Raw genomic sequence first — 13385 nt, 5'->3', positions numbered from 1 at the left:
AATAATAATAATAATAATAATAATAATAATAATAATATAATTTATTTGTACCCTGCCTTCCATATGCAGCTTCCAGCGTATATAAAGACATAGTAAAACATTAAGCCTTAAAAAGCTTCCCTATACAGGGCTGCCTTCAGATATCTACTGAAGGTAATATAGTTACTCATCTCCTTGACATCTGATGGGAGGGCGTTCCACAGGGCGCCACTACTGAGAAGGCTCTCTGTCTGGTTCCCTGTCACTTCACTTCTCGCAGTGGGAACCGCCAGAAGGCCCTCGGTGCTGGTTCTCTGTGTTCATGCTGGATGATGGGGGTGGAGACGCTCCTTCAGGTATACTGGGCCAAGGGTGTTTAGGGATTTAAAGGTCAGCACCAACACTTTGAATTGTATTGGGAAACATACTGAGAGCCAAGGTACATCTTTCAGGACCAGTGTTATATGGTCTCGGCAGCCACTCCCAGTCACCAGTCTAGCTGCTGCATTCTGGATTAGTTGTACATTCCAAGTCACCTTCAAAGGTAGTCCCACATAGAGCGCATTGCAGTAGTCCAAGCAGGAGATAACCAGACCATGTATAACTCTGGTGGGACAGTGCACAGGCAGGTAGGGTCTCAGCCTGCGTACCAGGTGGAGCTGGTAGACAGCTGCCCTGGACATAGAATTAACCTGGGACTCCATGGACAGCTGTGAGTCCAAAATGACTCCCAGGCTGCGCACCTGGTCCTTCAGGGGCACAGTTGCCCCATTCAGGAACAGGCTGTTGTGTGTCACATGCCTGTTTACTTTCAGCACTCGCTGGGAACTTCCGTTTGCATATAGCTTTTGCTTTGCTGTTTTGCTGGACACGAAGGGATGCAGACATGTTTTCCTTTGTTCCTGAACTATGCTGAATAAATGCTGTACATTATGCTTGCACATCTCTCTGCCTGCCTCTTCTGCTGTGAGGTGATTTACACACTCTGCTGACAGAGCGTGCACGGGTCTCTAAACGTATCTGAGGCTTGTGTCACTGTTTGATGCTGTTCCAAGGGAGACCGGCTGCCAACTGGTGGCTGGAGCCAGCTGGGGGCCTGTCTGATGCCTGCCTGATGCCCCCGACTCCTGGCAGTATCCCAACAAAAGGGTTTCGGGCCCAGATCCATGGCGCTTACAGGAGAGTAAGACTGCCGATGGCTCCCAGCAGAGACAGAGGTATGTGAAGCTGATTGTCCCGGCCACAGCTAGAAGGCTTTTGAAGTCTGTGCCAAGAACCAATTAGGCCGGCGAGAGAAGCACGCTATGTCTGATTTACGACGTGCTTAAGATAAGGCTGATTGTAAATTGTATCCAGTTCCAAGGCTTGCGTGAAGAGCAGGAATGGATCTTTTACAAGCCTCAGATGGGGTTCCGTGCCCAAAGTTTAATGGCCACAGTTATCAGACCTGGGCAAGGCACTGCAAGGGCCAGTTGAGAAGGCTTGGTGTGTGGCACACTGTTTCTGAGGACCCCCAAGCACCTCTGATTGATGCATGGGTTGTACAAGATTCAAGAGCCATGGGGGTAATTCTGCTCTCAGTAGCTCCAGAAGAGTTAATTACCCTGGCTGGCAAGACCAGCTCGCGTGAGATGTGGGAGGGGCTTCAGGCCTCACATCTCCAACAAGAAGCTAGGTCTGTGTTGCTTTACTTCAAAAAGCTGCACAAGAAGTGCTTGGAGCCGGGGGGGGGGGACCTCAGAAGTCATGTCCGAGAGTTACAGAAACTCAGACAGGAATTGACTCAAAGAGGTTTCAACATGACAGAATCTCTGCTTGCAACCCTTATCCTGGATTCTTTAGATGTGAGCTGCTGCGCTGTGGCGAGCCAGCTGGCAACTCTTCCTGCGCAGGAGCTCACTGCTTCAAACGTTTTGGTGACCTTGCAAAACAAATATGATTGGAGGAATGCAGCTGAACCAGCTTGTGTGCTTCAGGGGGAGCAGTGTGGCACAGCATTCCAGCCTCCAGGGGGAGCCAAGGCATTGGCAGCTGTGAAGTGCTGCAACTGTGGAAATCAAGGTCACATTCAGTGTCATTGCCCAAAGGCTGGAGGGAAACAAAAGAAGAAGCCTGCAGATGGCCAGAAGCAGGGGGGCAAGAAACCCAAGCTGGTGAAAAACAAGGCTTTGTTTGCTGGAACTGCTTCTCCAAAGGCAGATTGGTTGTGGATTCAGGAGCGTTGACGCACGTAGCGAAGGATCGGCATCTGTTTATTTCCTTCACACCTCAGGCTGGGGAAATTCAGCAGGCTGATGGTAAGACTCTGAGAGTTGCAGGAGTCGGGACAGTGAAACTGGCAAGTCTGCATACAATCATCAGCAAAGTACTTTTTGTTCCAGATTCTGCAGACAATTTGCTCAGCATCCCACAGCTGACTGAGCAAAACTTTGAGATTTCTTTCAAGAAGGGCATCTGTGTCATCAGGGAGGGCAAAGAGGACATTTTGCATGCAAAGTTTGTCGATGGCTTGTTCTTGATAACTTATGATGACAAAGCTGTTGGTGTATCTAATGTTGAATCTTGTTGTGTTGCACAAACTAACAAAGTTCTTCATGCAGGATGTATTCACGAGGTGCACCGAAGATTTGGTCACATGTCTTGGCAGGCACTGGCCAAAATGCCTGGGTTGGTTCAGGGTTTGAACATCAAGCCCTGTAAGTTTCACATGAAATGTGTATCTTGTGCAGAGAACAAGGTGAAGGTTGCTCCAAAAGGCAAGGTGTCTAGCAGACAGGCTTCCAAACCCTACCAGCTAGTCCACGCAGACCTGGTTGATCCACTTGCTCCCTCTTTGGGTGGAGCAAGGTACTTCATGGTTTTAATTGATTCTTTTTCCAGGTACATTCATGTGTTTATGCTCCAGCAGAAGTCAGAAGTGTTTCCTAGGTTCAAGGCGTTCTGTGCTTGGTTGGAGAATGCTCACAGTAAACGCATTGGCTGTTTGTTTACTGATCGAGGCGGGGAGTTCACTTCTCAGCAGTTTGAAGCTTTCCTGACTGAGAAGGGACTCCAGCACGACCTCTCAAGTCCCAGATCTCCATGGGAGAATGGACTTTGCAAGTGGGCAAACCAAACTTTGCTGCAAGGCCTAAAAACCTTGTTGCATGATGCCAATCTCCCTGAGAAATATTGGGCGGAGTCTTTGAATACTTTTGTTTATACGTATAATAGGAGACTGTCATCGCCTATTGGTTGTGCTCCCTATGAGAAGATGTTTGGTAAGAAACCTTACGTCAAGCACATGAGAATCTTTGGTTCTGACATGTGGGTCCGCACCCCACAGAGCAGCAAGCTTGGGAAGCGTGGGGCACATAGTTTGTTCATGGGGTACGAAAAAGGTGCATACAGGGTATTCATGACTGTCCATTAGGTTCACAAAGAGTGTTGAGTACAATCCTAAGTGGGGGGGGGATGTGGGAATTTTCCAGAGTCACTCAGAGGAGGATGGAGATTATGAGGAAGCTGAGGATGATGATCAGAGTTCGGATTCTAGTTCAGTGGGCGGCGCTGCTGCTGCTGTCAGCGACAGTGATGACACAGCAGACTACAAGAGCGCAAAGGCCTCAGTCAGACCATCTGATGCGTCTGACATTGAATTGGAAGAACCACTGTTCACCATTGGCCTCTTTTCTCCTAAGAAGGAGGAGATGAGTGCAGAAGACTTGCGTCTAGCACGCAGATCTGAAGGGCCACAAAAGGCAAACCTCCAAAGAGATTTGCTGATGAGTTTGCTAAGACAGCAACTGCTGTTCTTGGTAGCTCAGAAAAGGTGTGGGAACCTTCAAGCTTCAAAGAGGTCCAGGAATTAACCTCAAAGGATGCTGAACCATGGCTTAATGCCATGAAGGCTGAAGTTGATTACTTGAATAGGAACCAAACCTGGGAGCTGGTGCCAACAGTCCCAGGAATGAGGCTGGTTGGCAGCAAATGGGTCTTCAAGGCCAAGACAGACCAGAATGGCAAGGTTGTCAGGCACAAAGCCAGACTGGTCGCCAGAGGTTTTTCACAGATACCAGGACAGGAATACCACGAGACCTACTCACCCACCGTCAAGTATGAGAGCATTAGACTGTTAGGATATTTCCGTTCCACCTTAAAAGGGAACAGGCTTTGTAAGTAACAGAGTCTGCGCATGTCCTAGTCACAGGATGTTTATGTTCTGCTATTGTTCCTTTTGGTTTTGTCAGTTGGTCAGAGACGCTGACTGAGATGGACGTGTTTTCTTTTGTTCTGTTCTAAGCTAAATAAAGTCTGTAAAATTATGCTCTTCTGCGGTGCGACTTTTGGCTGTGCTTTTATCTGCTGATAAACAGTGTACACAAGCCTGGAATGTGGCAAGGAATTTCCAGAACGGCTTCGTGTCGCTAACTGCTGGATCTGCCTGAGCTACGGGAGATTGATGGACGTCCGACTGCCAGCTTGGGGGCTCATGATGGACACTATCTCCCTGGCAGTTTCCCAACAACAAGGTTATGGGCCCAGATTCACGGCACCTACAGGAGAGTAAAGCTGCAACAGACTGCGTCTAAGAGGTATGGTGGGAAAAGCGAAAGAAAAGAGGGAGGCTTTTGGCTTTTCTGTTTACCTCGCAAGGAGTCTTTGATCTCCGGCAAGGCTTAATTGGCCTGGGAGCTGTGCCAAAGAGGCTTCGTGATTAATGGCTGCCAAGATAAGGAGTCTCTGAAGTTTAATAAGGGCTCACGGCTCAAGTAAAAAGCTGAGATGGATCTCTTACAGTCCTCAGAAACTGCTCCGTGTCCACTAAAGCTGAATGGCCACAACTATCAGACCTGGGCAAGGTACTGTGAGGGCCAGATGAGAAGGCTTGGAGTGTGGAATACTGTTTCTGAGAACCCCCCAGCCCCTGTGACAGATGAGTGGAAAGCACAGGATTCGAGAGCCATGGGAATAATTTTGCTCTCAGTAGCTCCTGAAGAGTTAATCACCTTGGCTGGCAAGGCAACTGCCCATGAGACGTGGGACGGGCTAAGAGCCTGTCATCTCCGACAAGAGGCTGGGTCTGTGTTGCTTTATTTCAGAAAGCTGCACAGGAAGCGTTTGGAGCCAGGGGAAGATCTTAGAGCCCATGTTTTACAGTTGCAGCATCTCAGACAGGAATTGGCTCAGAGAGGTTTCAATATGCCTGAGTCACTGTTTGCTATTCTCATCCTGGACTCCCTGGATGAAAGCTATCATGCCGTGGCAAGTCAGCTGGCGACCCTCCCTGCGCAAGACCTCACTGCTACAAAGGTCTTGGCAACTTTGCAAAATGAATACGATAGAAGGAATGCAGCTGAGTCGGCTTGTGCGCTTCAGGGGGAGCAAAGTGGGACAGCATTCCAGCCTCCAGGGGGAGCCAAAGCGTTGGCAGCTGTGAAGTGCTGGAACTGTGGGAACCAAGGTCATACTCAGAGGTTTTGTCCAAAGACTGGAAATAAACAGAGGAAAAAGCCTGCAGGTGGCCCGAAGCAGAAGGGGGGTGGAAAGCCCACGCCAGGGAAAAACAAAGCGATGTTTGCTGGCACTGCTTCACCAAAGGCTAAAGGCACGTCTGGTGGCCAGGAGCAGGAGCAGGGGGGCAAGCTGCAAAAGCCCACGCCGCAGGAAAACAAGGGTTTGCTTGCTTTAAAGACTGCTCCAACAGCCAAAGGCAGCTTTGTTGTTGATTCAGGCTGTACGCGCCACATTTCGAAGGATCGCCACCTCTTTATCTCCTTCAAGCCTCAGGAAGGTGAGATCCACCTGGCTGATGGAAGGACGTTGCAAATTGCAGGAGAAGGGACTGTGAAACTTGCAAGTCTGCACACTACCATCAGTAATGTACTTTTTGTTCCAGGAGCGGCGAGCAACTTGTTGAGCGTCCCACAGCTTACTGGGCGTGGTTTTCAGATTTCTTTCAAGAGGAGCGTCTGTGTCATCAGTAAAGGCAAAGAGGACTATTTGCATGCAAAGTTTATGGATGGTTTGTTCCATATAACTTATGATGACACTGCTGTTGTGAATAATGCTGATTCTTGTTGTGTTGCACAAACTAACAAAGTTCTTCATGCAGGTTGCATTCATGATGCGCATCGAAGGTTTTGTCACCTCTCTTGGAAGGCACTGGCCAAGATGCCAGAGGTGGTTGAGGGTTTGAACATCAAACCCTGTAAATTTCACATGAAATGTGTATCTTGTGCAGAGAACAAGGTGAAGGTTGCTCCAAAAGGCAAGGAGTCTAGCAGGCAGGCTTCCAAACCCTACCAGCTAGTACATGCGGACCTGGTTGGGCCACTAGCGCCCTCTATAGGAGGAGCAAGGTACTTCATGATTCTGATTGATTCTTTTTCCAGGTACATTCATGTGTATTTGCTCGAACAGAAATCGCAAGCGTTTCCAAAGTTTAAGGCATTCTGTGCTTGGTTGGAGAATGTGCACGGTAAACGTATTTCTTGTTTTTTTACTGATCGGGGCGGGGAGTTTACTTCTCAGCAGTTTGAAGCTTTCCTGACTGAAAAGGGAATCCAGCATGACATGTCAACGCCCAGATCGCCATGGATGAATGGACTTGCGGAGAGAGCAAATCAGACATTGCTGCAAGGAATCAAAACCTTGTTGCATGATGCCAATCTCCCTGATAGGTTTTGGGGGGAGGCTCTGGGGAATTTGGTTTATACCGTTAATCGCAGATTGTCATCACCCATTGGCTGTACCCCCTATGAGAAGATGTTTGGCAAGAAGCCCAACACCAAACACTTGAAAATCTTTGGTTCGGACATGTGGGTATGCACACAACAAACCAACAAGCTTGGGAAGCGTGGGGCACATGGTTTGTTCATGGGGTACGAAAAAGGTGCATACAGGGTATGGATGACTGACTCTAAGTCCATTAAGTTCACAAGGAGTGTTGAGTACAATCCTAAGTGGGGGGAAAATGTGGGAATTTTCCAGAGTTACCCAGAGGAGGATGAAGGTGATGTCAAGCAAGCAGCTAAAGATGAGAAAGCTGCTGCTGATGATGATGAGGATGATGATGATGAGGATGATGATGATGATGATGATGATCAGAGTTCGGATTCCAGTTCAGTGGGCGGCGCTGCTGCTGCTGCTGGTGTCAGTGACAGTGATGACACAGCAGACTACAAGAGCGCACAGGCCTCAGTCAGACCATCTGATGCGTCTGACAATGAACTGGAAGAACCACTGTTCACCATTGGTCACTTTTCTCCTAAGAAAGAGGAGATGAGTCCAGAAGACTTGCGTCTAGTACGTAGGTCTGAAAGGGCGACCAAGGGCAGACCTCCAAAGAGGTATGCTGATGAGTTTGCTAAGACAGCAACTGCTGTTCTTAGTAGCTCAGAGAAGGTGTGGGAACCTTCAAGCTTCAAAGAGGTTCAGGAGTTAACCTCTAAAGATGCTGAGCCTTGGCTTAATGCCATGAAGGCTGAAGTTGATTCCTTGAACAGGAACCAAACTTGGGAACTGGTACCGGTAGTCCCAGGGATGAGACTGGTTGGCAGCAAATGGGTCTTCAAGGCCAAGACAGACCAGAATGGCAAGGTAGTCAGACACAAAGCCAGATTGGTTGCCAGAGGTTTTTCACAGGTACCAGGACAGGATTACCACGAGACCTACTCACCCACAGTCAAATATGAGAGCATTCGGCTGATGCTCAAGATCGCTGCGGAGGAGAAACTGCATGTTTCCCACCATGACATTAATACAGTTTTTTTGTACGGGATTTTTGGGGAGGAGCTGTTCATGCTTCCACCTGATGGGATGGAGATACAGAAGGGAATGGTCTGTAAACTGTGGAAATCCTTATATGGTCTCAAGCAGAGTGCCAGGTGTTGGAACACAAAACTCACTGAGACATTGCTTTCTCTAGGTTTTCACCAGGGCAAAGCTGATCCATGTGTGTTTGTCAAGGAGGAGGGGCAAAACAAACTGTATTGTTTATGTTTTGTTGATGATCTTCTGATGTTTTGGAAGAATCAGGCTTTTTACCAAAGCACCCTAGCTCAGCTGAAGAAGCACTTTGACATGAAGGATCTTGGTGAGGTATCCAACTATCTTTCTCTGCAGGTGGAGAAGGACCAAGCAGGTAATTTTCTGGTACACCAAACACAGAAAATTGCTGATGTGTTAACCAGGTTGAATTTGGTTGATGCAAACCCAGCAGACACACCGATGGTGACAGGTTACCAGGTAGACAGTACTGCTGAAGCGTTTCCTGACACAACGCTGTACAGATGCATTCTAGGCAAGATGAATTTCATTGCCAGATGTTCAAGACCTGACATTGCTGTAAGCTGTAATCTGCTTAGCAGACATGCCAACAATCCTACGGTTCAGGATTGGAAAGCTCTGAAGCGCATAGCCCGCTATTTGAAAGGGACTATGCACTACAAGCTGAGGTTCACCAGTCAGAAGACTGGAGGTCTTGAAGTCTTTGCAGATGCAAGTTTTGGAAGTGACACCACGGATGGTACAAGCACTTCTGGAGTATGCTACATGTACAATCACTGCCTGTTTGACTGGTTGTGCAGGAAGCAGACAACAGTGAGCCTAAGTTCCTGTGAAGCAGAACTCAATGCTCTGTCATTTTCACTCATGGATTGTGAATGGTTGATGCAACTGTTTAAGGACATCAGGGTTTCTGTGAAATGTCCTATACAAGTGTATCAAGACAATAGATCTTGTTTGGCTTTGCTGAACTCCGAGAGTTGCAAGCAGAGAACCAAGTACTTGCAGATTAAGCTACATCGTGCAAGGGAGTGTATTCAGGTGTCCTACATGCCAGGAAATGAAATTCCTGCTGATCTGTTGTCTAAGGTTGTTAACAGAGAACAACTTAAGGTTTATGTACAAAAGTTGCAATTGGGTGAACCACAGGTAAAACAGGTTACACGGAAAGGGGGAGGATGTTAGGATATTTCCGTTCCACCTTAAAAGGGAGCAGGCTTTGTAAGTAACAGAGTCTGCGCATGTCCTAGTCACAGGATGTTTATGTTCTGCTATTGTTCCTTTCGGTTTTGTCAGTTGGTCAGAGACGCTGACTGAGATGGACGTGTTTTCTTTTGTTCTGTTCTAAGCTAAATAAAGTCTGTAAAATTATGCTCTTCTGCGGTGCGACTTTTGGCTGTGCTTTTATCTGCTGATAAACAGTGTACACAAGCCTGGAATGTGGCAAGGAATTTCCAGAACGGCTTCGTGTCGCTAACTGCTGGATCTGCCTGAGCTACGGGACATTGATGGACGTCCGACTGCCAGCTTGGGGGCTCATGATGGACACTATCTCCCTGGCAGTTTCCCAACATAGACTAATGCTCAAGATTGTTGCAGAGGAGAAACTGCACGTTTCTCATCACGATGTGAACACAGCTTTTTTTGTACGGGATTTTGGGGGAGGAGCTGTATATGCTTCTGTTAGTATCTCAGCTCACAGTCAGAGGTAAACTGGCCTCCCCCAGGCAAATGAGCTGGATACTTGATGACCTCTCCGCTGCGTCTCCCAGCAGGCAAGGTCATAAACCCGGCGATTCTCCTCTTGAAGTGAGGAAAACACACCCTCTGCTTCTCTCTGCTTCTCTCCCTCCCTGCATTCTCCCCAGGGAGGGGAAATGAGACAGACAGGAGTCCTATTTACATGTTTTATTCCTGTCATTCAGCAGTACATAGAAAACGTGACTGCACCCTTCAGACTCCATCAGAAGAGTCACTACTCCACCCCTGTACTTCCAGCACAGGTCACATGACACTCTGAGCTAACATCCGGTGCTCAGTACAGAGAATAGACTCCTCCTTTTCTGCAACAGTACATCTGCAAACCACAACATCCTGTTTTGCATTCCTGCCATTTGGAGCTGGCTTTTGCCTTGGTGCTTTTTCCTGACAGCTTCTACCTGATGGAGTGCAGGTACAGAAGGGAATGGTCTGTAAACTACAGAAGTCCCTATATGGCCTCAAGCAGAGTGCCAGGTGTTGTGACACAAAACTCACTGAGACATTGCTTTCTCTAGGTTTTCACCAAGGCATGTGTGTTTGTCAAAGAGGAGGGGCAAAACAAACAGTATTGTTTATGTTTTTTTAATGATCTTTTGTTTTGGAAGAATCAGGCTTTGTACCAAAGCACCCTAGCTCAGCTGAAGGAGCACTTTGACATGAAGGATCTTGGTGAGTGTAATGTGTATGCGTTGCTCGTGCGTAAGTTGCTGCCTTTCCAGGCTTTGTTGCCTTGCTAAACCTTTCAGTCTGGGCAGCCCTTCACTTCGTGGCTGCCTCAGTCGCTAGCAGAATCCGTCAGTGGGCGTTTCTTAAATCTTTTCCGACATAAAAGTTGTTTGACACCCAGTCTCCTCCTACTCTCTCTGCGCAGAAGTCTTCTGCGCAGGGTGGGCGTGGGTAGCGGAGGACCCGTGCTCTCCCCGCTGGTGTCCGGTGAAGAGTCCTGGAGCCCTCTCGCCGATTCCCCCGTCAGCCCCTCTATATCCCTGGTGTTGCGCTGATTTGCTTCCCCATCTGCGGAGCTGCCTCTCTCTCTGCTGGGCCCTTCTCCAGCATCATTTGAGAGCCTTCCCTCCGCCTCTAGCTCTGATGTCAGTTCCCTGACATCAACCTCCCCCCCAGGACCCCCTCCACCCCCGGCCCGACCTGTTGACCCAACTTCGTCCCTTTCTTCGGCCGACGATGCGGGGAACCCCCGGAAGGAGCTGTCACCATCCTCTGAGGATTCAAAACCTGCTTCCCACCCGCTCTGCTCCCTTCCCGCGGGGTGGGCCTCCCAGTCTGATTCTTCTTCCTCCGAAGCCTCTTCTCCCTCCCCTTCGGAGACAGAAAACCCCACAAAATCCTCTTCATCGTCTGTGGTTCCAAATTGCTCCTCCCAGAATCTCGCTAGTGGTTTGGGTTTGTCTGGGAACAGGCGGTGGAATTCCTCCACCAGATACCCGTCAGTGATTGCCTCCGCGGGAACCCACGTGTTTTCCGACCCGGGTTCTCCCTCCCAAGCCACCAAGTACTCCACCTGGCGCCCTCGCCACCTTGAATCAAGTATTTCTGTGGCCAAGTTGTGGTGCTCCCTCTCTTCTACCTGCGGGTTTGTGGTGACTTCTCCCTCTCGCCCCGGGAATCCCCTTCCTTCCCTGTACGGCGAGAGTAGGGACCTATGGACCACCGGGTGTATCTTCATGCTGTCTGGCAATTTGAGCTTGAATGCCACAGGGTTCACCTGCTGTGTTACCTCAAACGGTCCCAGCCGCCTGGGTTGCAACTTTTTGCACCCCCCCCTTTAAAGGGAACCCTTGGGTTGACAACCACACCCGATCTCCCACCCGTATGGTCTCCCCTTGCCTACGGCGCTTGTCTGCCTGCCTCTTGTAAATTTCCTTGGCCCGCTCCAAGTTCATCTTAAGTTGCTGGTGCAGGGCTTCCATTTCTTCCACAAACTGCTCTGCTGCCGGTACACTCCAACCTTCCTCCCCACTCCCCAGGAAGGCCCTGGGGTGACACCCATAATTGGCCATGAACGGGCTCATTCCCGTTGACACATGTTCAGCGTTATTGTACGCAAATTCAGCCAGCGCTAATTTTTCTACCCAATCGTTCTGCCTCTCGCTGACGTAGCAATGTAGGTATTGCTGGAGAATACTGTTCGTTCTTTCTGCTTGCCCGTTGGTTTCTAGGTGTCTCGCTGTAGAGAAGCCCGCTTCGACCTGCAGCAAGCTCATGAGCTTCCTCCAGAAATGGGAAGTAAATTGTTTCCCGCGGTCGGAGATGACCCTCGAAGGAGCCCCATGCAACCGGAAGATGTGATGTACAAACAACCTGGCTGTTTCCTCTGCCGTGACCGCATGTGAGCAAGCTATAAAATGGCACATTTTTGTTAGTAGATCGACCACTACCATGACCGCTGTCTTCCCCCGGGACTTGGGCAAATTGGTCATAAAATCAATGGATACCACCTCCCAAGGTTTCCCCGGCGTGGGTAAGGGTTCCAGTAATCCTGCTGGGGCGGTCCGCTCCCCCTTTGCCCTTTGGCAGCGGTCGCAACCCCGTACATATTCCCGTACATCCTCCCTCACCCTGGGCCACCAGAACTGCCTGGTGACGAGCATCATGGTTTTGTGCTGTCCAAAGTGCCCCGCTGTGGGGTTGTCGTGGAGTTGTTTGAGTACCTTCCCTCATAGGGTCTCCCCCGGTACATACAGCACCCCCTTATAGTACAGCACCCCTTCCTTCTCCTCAAACCCTCCTTGGGTTTCTCTTCCGTCTCGGAGTTCCCGGATTTTAGTTTGTGCGAACACGTCGTTTCTAGTAAGTCCAGCCAGTTCTCCTTGCCCCACCAAGGTTCCCCCACACACCCATCGGTCCTCGGGGATCACGTGTCGGATCTCCGGTGGCCCCTCTGCTTCCAAGTACTCCGGTTTCCGGGAGAGAGCATCTGCTCTCACGTTTTCCTCTCCTGGCATGTATCGGATTTCGAAGGAAAACTTGGAGAACTCCTGTGCCCATCGAATCTGTCTCTGGTTGAGCACTCGTGCGGTCCTCCAGTATTCCAAGTTCTTGTGATCTGTGCAAACCTGGATCTTGTGCTGCGCCCCTATTAGTAGATGTCGCCATCGCCGAAACGCCGCATAGATCGCAAGCAGTTCGAGGTCATACACCGTATAGTTTTGCTCCGACTTGTTCAGCTTTCTTGAGAAGAAGGCACATGGTCTCCATTCCTGCTTGCTCCTCCCTGGCTGCAAAAGAACCGCCCCAATGGCTCTGTCGGACGCGTCGGTCTCTAGCCTCATGGGTTTCTCCAGATCCACGTGCAGGAGCTGCTCTTCCGATGTGAACGCCTTCTTCAGTTTTTCAAAGGATTGTTGGGCCTCCTCTGTCCAGGCGAACTTCCTTTTGCTACTGAGACAGTCTGTAATGGGTGCTGTCAAGTGGGCGAAGTTCTTGATGAACTTCCTGTAGAAGTTGCTGAACCCTAGGAACCTCTGCACATCCTTCCGGGTTTTGGGAGCCTTCCACTCCAGCACTGCCTGCACCTTGCTTGGGTCCATCGCTAAGCCTTTGTCTGACAACTTGTACCCCAAAAACTCGACTTCTCTGGCGTGAAACTGACATTTCTCCAGCTTGACCCACAACTGGTGCTTCTGCAGTCTCTTCAGCACTTCCCTGACGTCTCTGACATGTTGCTTCTCATTGTCCGAATAGATTAAGACGTCGTCCAAGAAAGCTACGCAGTTCTTGTACAGCAGGGACCCCAACATGTGGTGCATGAAAGCTTGAAAACAGGCGGAGCCTGACTGTAATCCAAATGGCATAACAAAGTACTCAAAGGCCCCCAGGGGGGTGAACATTGTGGTCTTCCATTCGTCCCCCTCCCTCAT

The 13385-nt window shown here is 49.5% G+C and overlaps 2 protein-coding genes across 2 annotated transcripts in view; both read left to right on the top strand.

Annotated features, from left to right (window-relative positions):
- LOC308578060 (putative helicase senataxin) overlaps window positions 1-13385 on the top strand; it is a gene marked incomplete at both ends in the record, with an annotated part of 90178 nt that overhangs the window by 261 nt on the left and 76532 nt on the right. The gene's annotated exons all lie outside the window — the stretch shown is intronic.
- The window catches only part of LOC308578061 (putative helicase senataxin), a gene marked incomplete at its 3' end in the record, with an annotated part of 86377 nt that overhangs the window by 19779 nt on the left and 53213 nt on the right, over window positions 1-13385 (top strand). The gene's annotated exons all lie outside the window — the stretch shown is intronic.

Source organism: Podarcis bocagei (assembly GCF_964188305.1).
Source record: "Podarcis bocagei genome assembly, chromosome: W".
NCBI lineage: Eukaryota > Metazoa > Chordata > Lepidosauria > Squamata > Lacertidae > Podarcis > Podarcis bocagei.
Note: the sequence above shows the minus strand (reverse complement) of the source record. Positions and strands in the feature narration are given on the sequence as shown.